This window comes from Bombina bombina, chromosome 1 (assembly GCF_027579735.1).
Source record: "Bombina bombina isolate aBomBom1 chromosome 1, aBomBom1.pri, whole genome shotgun sequence".
Classification (NCBI taxonomy): Eukaryota; Metazoa; Chordata; class Amphibia; order Anura; family Bombinatoridae; genus Bombina; species Bombina bombina.
The window spans coordinates 635,344,729-635,350,728 of NC_069499.1; positions in this window are offsets into that span (position 1 = coordinate 635,344,729).

A 6,000-nucleotide genomic window follows, 5' to 3' on the forward strand; every position below is an offset into this window, starting at 1 on the left:
AGGTTCTGCCTTCAAGACCTTCTGCAGTCCAGACAGAAAGAGAGACGTTCTTACACTTGTATGGAACTTCTCCGACCTGGAAGTGATAGTTTCTGTTCCAAAGCAGGAACGAGGACTGGGTTTCTATTCCGTTCTGTTCGTGGTTCCCAAGAGGGAACTGTCAGACTAATATTCTAATCAAGGTGGAAACTATTTGTTCCATTCTTCCTTGGGCCCAAAAGGGTCAGTTCATGACAACAGTGGAATTAAAGGACGCGTACCTACATATTCCTATTCACAAGGATCATCACAAGTTTAACAAGGTTTGCCTTTCTAGTCAAACACTTCCAATTTGTGGCTCTTCCCTTCGGTCTTGCTACAGCTCCCAGAATTTTCTCAAAGGCTCTGGGATCGCTGTTGGCGGTGCTTCTTTTACGAGGCATTGCAGTGGCGCCCTATCTGGACGACATCCTGGTCCAGGTGCCATCCTTTCAACAAGCAAGATTCCACACGGAAATCTTGTTATCCTTCCTGCGATCTCACGGTTGGAAGGTAAATTTGAAAAGGAGCTGCTTAGTTCCAAACACAAGGGTATCTTTCTTAGGAACAATAATAGATTCCCAATCAATGAAGATTTTTCTGACAGAAGTCAGGAAATCAAAGATTTTCGATACTTGTCTAGTTCTGCAGTCCACTCCTCGGCCATCAGTGGCTCAGTGCATGGAGGTAATCGGGCTGATGGTAGCAGCAATGAACATCATCCCGTTTGCTCGGTTTCACCTCAGACCTCTGCAGTTAAACATGCTCAAGCAATGGAATGGAGATTATGCGGACTTGTCTCCTCAAATAATACTGGAGCAGGAGACAAGGAAGTCTCTTCAATGGTGGTTGTCTCTAGATCATCTCTCCCAGGGAACCTGTTTTCGCAGACCATCTTGGATGATTGTGACAACAGACGCCAGCCTTCTAGGATGGGGAGCAGTCTGGGGATCTCTAAAGGCTCAGGGAGTTTGGACTCATTTAGAGTCTGTTCTTCCTATAAACATTCTGTAGCTGAGAGCAATCATCAATGCTCTTCTGGCCTGACCCCAGTTAGCCTCGGTCCAGTTTATCAGGTTCCAATCGGACAACATAACTTCAGTGGCTTACATCAATCATCAGGGAGGAACGAGGAGTTCCTTAGCGGTGACAGAGGTAACCAAAATAATTCAGTGGGCGGAAACCCACTCATACTGTCTGTCGGCGATCCACATCCCAGGAGTGGACAACTGGGAAGCGGAACTTTCTGAGCAGGCAGACCTTTCATCCGGGGGAGTAGGAACTCCATCCGGAAGTGTTTTCCTGCCGGATCCTCAAATGGGGTCAGCCGGAGTTGGATCTCATGGCATCTCGGCAGAATGCCAAGCTTCTGAGGTACGGGTCGAGGTCCAGGGACCCTCAGGCGGTACTGATAGATGCCCTGGCGGCACCTTGGACCTTCAGTCTAGCATACCTATTTCCTCTGCTCTTCTTCCTCGGGTCATTGCTCAAATCAAGCAGGAGAGGGCCTTGGTGATCCTCATTGCACCTGCTTGGCTTGGATCTGGTGGACATGTCGTCTCTGCCACCTTGGAGACTTCCGTTGAGGAATGACCTTCTACTTCAAGGGCCCTTCCTTTACTCAAATCTAGATTCTCTGAAGCTAACTGCTTGGAGATTGAACGCTTAATTTTATCCAGGCGGGGCTTTTCAGAATCGGTCATAGAGTCCATGATTCAGGCTCATAAACCTGTAACTAGAAAGATTTACCATAAGATATGGCGTAATATATTGGTGTGAATCCAAGGGCTACTCTTGGAGTGGAGTTAGGATTCCTAGAATTCTGTCTTTTCTCCAAGAGAGTTTGGAGACAGGATTATCAACAAGTTCCCTAAAGGGTCAAACTTCTGCCTTATCTATTTTGTTACACAAACATCTGGCAGATGTTCCAGATGTGCAATCCTTTTGTCAAGCTTTGATCAGGATCAGACCTGTGTTCAAGCCAGTTACTCCTCCAATTGGTTCTCAAAGTTCTTCAAGGGGCTCCGTTTGAGCCTATGCATTCCTTAGATATTAAGTTATCTGGGAAAGTTTTATTTCTTTTTGCTATTTCTTCTGCTCGCAGAGTGTCAGAGCTCTCAGCATTGCAGTACGAGTCCCCTTACCTTATTTTTCATTCAGATAAGGTAGTTTTACGTACTAAATTAGGATTTCTTCCTAAAGTTGTTTCAGGAGATTTTTGTTCCTTCCTTGTGTCCTAATCCTACTCCTCAGAAGGAACGGCTTCTTCACAATTTGGACGTGGTTCGTGCCTTAAGATTTTACCTGCAGGCGACTAAGGATTTTCGTCAGTCTTCTGCTTTGTTTGTGGTTTTCTCAGGAGAACGTAAGGGACAGAAAGCTATGGCTACTTCTCTTTCTTTTTGGCTGAACAGTATTATAAGTTTTGCATATGAGACTGCTGGATAGCAACCTCCAGAGAGAGTTACGGCTCATTCCACGAGGGCTGTTGCTTCCTCATGGGCCTTCAAAAATGAAGCTTCTGTGGAACAGATTTGCAAGGCTGCAACTTGGTCCTCTCTTCACACTATTTCAAAGTTCTACAAGTTTGAAACTTTTGCTTCGGCTGAGGCCGCTTTTGGGAGAAAGGTTCTTCAAGCAGTGGTGCCTTCTGTTTAGGTTCCCTGTCTTGTCCCTCCCGTATCATCTGTGTACTCTAGCTTGGGTATTGATTCCCAATAGTAAATAAGATGATCCGTGGACTCATCGTGTCATTAAAAAGAAAAGAAAATTTATGCTTACCTGATGTTTTTGATAGACAGGTTGTTGATTATTATAAACTTCAGACACCTCAGCACCTTGTTACTTCCTTTCTCTCCTTTACTTTGGTCGAATGACTGGGTTGGGAGGGAAGGGAGGTGATATTTAACAGCTTTGCTGTGGTGCTCTTTGCCACCTCCTGCAGGGCAGGAGTGGTATTCCCAATAGTAATTAAGATGATCCGTGGACTCATTGTGTCAAAAAAGAAATACATTTATCAGGTAAGCATAAATTTTCTTTTCTTTTGCTACAAGCAAGAATTTTGGGTCTAGCTGTACTCCACGTTAATCTCTTCAGTAGGGTAGTGGTGGCTTTAAAGCAGTTAGGAACTTGTAAGGTGGGCCTTGCTGCATTTTCCTAACATATTTTCTGGCCATGGTATAAAAAGCCAGAGTAGGTTTACTCTGTTCTTTCTCTTTCTACAGGTCTCTGTAAAGAATATTTGTCCTCTCATACCTTGTTAGCTGTCCTCCTGCCGGACGGCCAGACTGCAGGTAAGTGCCTTTTGTCTTCTGGGTATGGGAGACTGTGCACTTCATAAGGTGAGCTGCAGAATTATATGGGACACATTTATCCTTTACTCGGATACTGACAGGCAGAGAGCATGTACTTAAAAGTGTGACTGGAGACCAGGGATTTTTGCCTTGAAGTATAACCTTTTATTCGTGGGGGTTCAGCTAAGTAAGCTAATAATTACAGCAATTATAATAATAAGATAATAATTATGTGATTATGGTAATTGCTAGGAACTACATATTTCCTTTGCCTAGAGAATCCGTCTTGTACTGAGGACAGATGTTTCTCTCTCATAGTGGGGTTCCTTGAGGAAGCCAATGAGGCAGGAAGACATGATGGAGACGAGATCGCCTCCCCCTTGTCTAGTGTTAATATACCGGTCTAACTGGCTGCAGTAGTTGCACTGGAGTGTGTAGTTGTAGACTAGCAGAGTGGCGTCCCTCTAATGTTTTATTTCAGCTCCCATCAACAGGATCCTTATGCATTTTTAAAGTGCCAGTAGTTAAAATGCAAGGATATTTTCAATTTAATTTCTTTAGTTAGGCTGAAGAGTTTTCGATTAATTGTCAGTTTTCTCCAAAAGCCATATCAGAGTTTTTAAAGTACAAATACATCTCATATTAACATATTTAGATATTATTTATATCATGTTAGATTTTTCAATATTAAAATAATGTTACATATTTCAATGTTAAAATAAAGGTGCTTTATTTCTTATTTCATGCTGCATTAAGAACTTATGTGTTTATTTATGGCACAAATTGTTGTTTATATGCAATTCTGTGCTGCTTGCTTAGCTACAACTTTTTCATCTAAGAGATAGGTTTCTTGCCCGCTGAACCCTATGTCTCTTAGGTGGATGCTGTTCAGGCAATGCCACAGCTTCCTCCTTAGACATCCCAAGCCTCAATGGCGTCACATGCAGTGCCCTGTGGTTCCTCTCAATCTCCTGGAGGAGTTATTTGTCTGCAGAAATTACTGCCCAGGTGTCTTCTGCGGTATCTGTGGCATTATCTGCTTTTCCTATACTTAAGGGAAATCGCAAGAGGAAAATTAGAGATTCCGATAGTAAGATTTCTGTACTACCTCCTGCTACACTGGTTGCCTTCCTCATAGGTCTGATGAGAAGGATACGTCGGTAGCCTCTGAGGGTTAAATCTCAGATTCGGACAGTATAATTCCTTTATCTGATGCTTGAACACCTTTGTGTATGGTTAGAGGAGGTTTTGGCTACTTTGGAGCGACTCCGATACGTATGTCGTTGTCAACCCTAAAGAATCTAGTAACATTTAGAAGTACTAGGATTCCTCTGTGGATGTGCGGGGCGTTGTGGACAGTAGATTTTTCCTCTGAGTCCAAGTTTCTGGTGCTTTCATACAAGGGTAAGACCTTGTTTGGTCCTGATCTGACAGTAATGGTTCTAATATTACGGGTGGAAAAGGGTCTTTAAGACATGATGAATAGACCTAAATGAGTTTTGCCCCCAATCTGGCATCGGTCCAAGTGGGGGGTTGAATCTCTCTGTCTTCAAACATGGATACAAGATGTCCCAGGCTGTGGACTTAGTATCTCAGGGTTACTACATAGTAGTCATTCCTTCCCTCCCTGAGGCAGGTTCCATCTCTCAATTTTATCTGCAGGCCAGATAACAGTGAGGCATTTTTTTAGTGCGTTTGGAACTTCTCTTCCCTGTGAGTGATAGTTCCAGTTCCTTTAAGGGAACAGTTTCTAGGATTTTATTCTTTCCTCTTTGTGGTTCCCGAAAGAGGGAATTTTTCATCCTATGGTAGAACTAAAGTGTCTCACCAAGTTGTTCCATTCTTCCTTTGGTCTAGGAAGGTCAGTTCATGGTGACCATAGACCTGGAGGGCGTGTATTTTCAAGATTCTGAGTTTTGCCTTTCTGTCAAACACTTTCAGTTTGTGGCTCTTCCCTTTGGCCTTGCCATGGCTCTCAGAGGGGGCTATATTGGCAGTGATCAGGTTTCAGGGAATTGCTGTGGTGCCCTTCCTGGATGTCATAATGGTTCAGGCACCATCTTTTCAACAAGCAAACTCTCATACAAAGATCTTCAAAACAGAAAAGAAGGGCGCCTCCTAGTGTAGCCAATTTTTCATGAGTGAAATAAATAGAGTGCAAACATACTCACAATGTAAAAAGGCAGAGATAATGCCTAGGAGAACGGTCTGGGAACTTCACAGTGTCCCAGCAGACTGTGCACCGGACTATGGCTGCTCCTCCCAAAACAGAAAATGTGTCTGTGATCTGGAAATTGTGAGAAAAACAAGAGGGCGACCCCTAGTGCAAATCAATTGAGGACATGAAATGGATATCTGCTTATGCTGACAAAGGGATACTCACAGATGGTATTGCACACTGTAGTGCAAATGGAGCGTACTAGGTATATTGTGGTGACCTAGTGCACATAAAGACCCAAGCAGTGCTGCTGCAGTTGAAGATCAGCTTCGGATGCAAATTTTGAACGTCAGGATAATAGAAGAAGACTCCAGTATCGATGTGTGTAAAAAAATATTTAATAAAATAGATAAAGATACACAGATATACCAATACATCTGTTGTACAATGCTACGCGTTTCTAAGCGCTCACCGCGCTTTTTCCTCAGGCAAAAGATCATTTGCCTGAGGAAAAAGCGCGGTGAGCGCTTA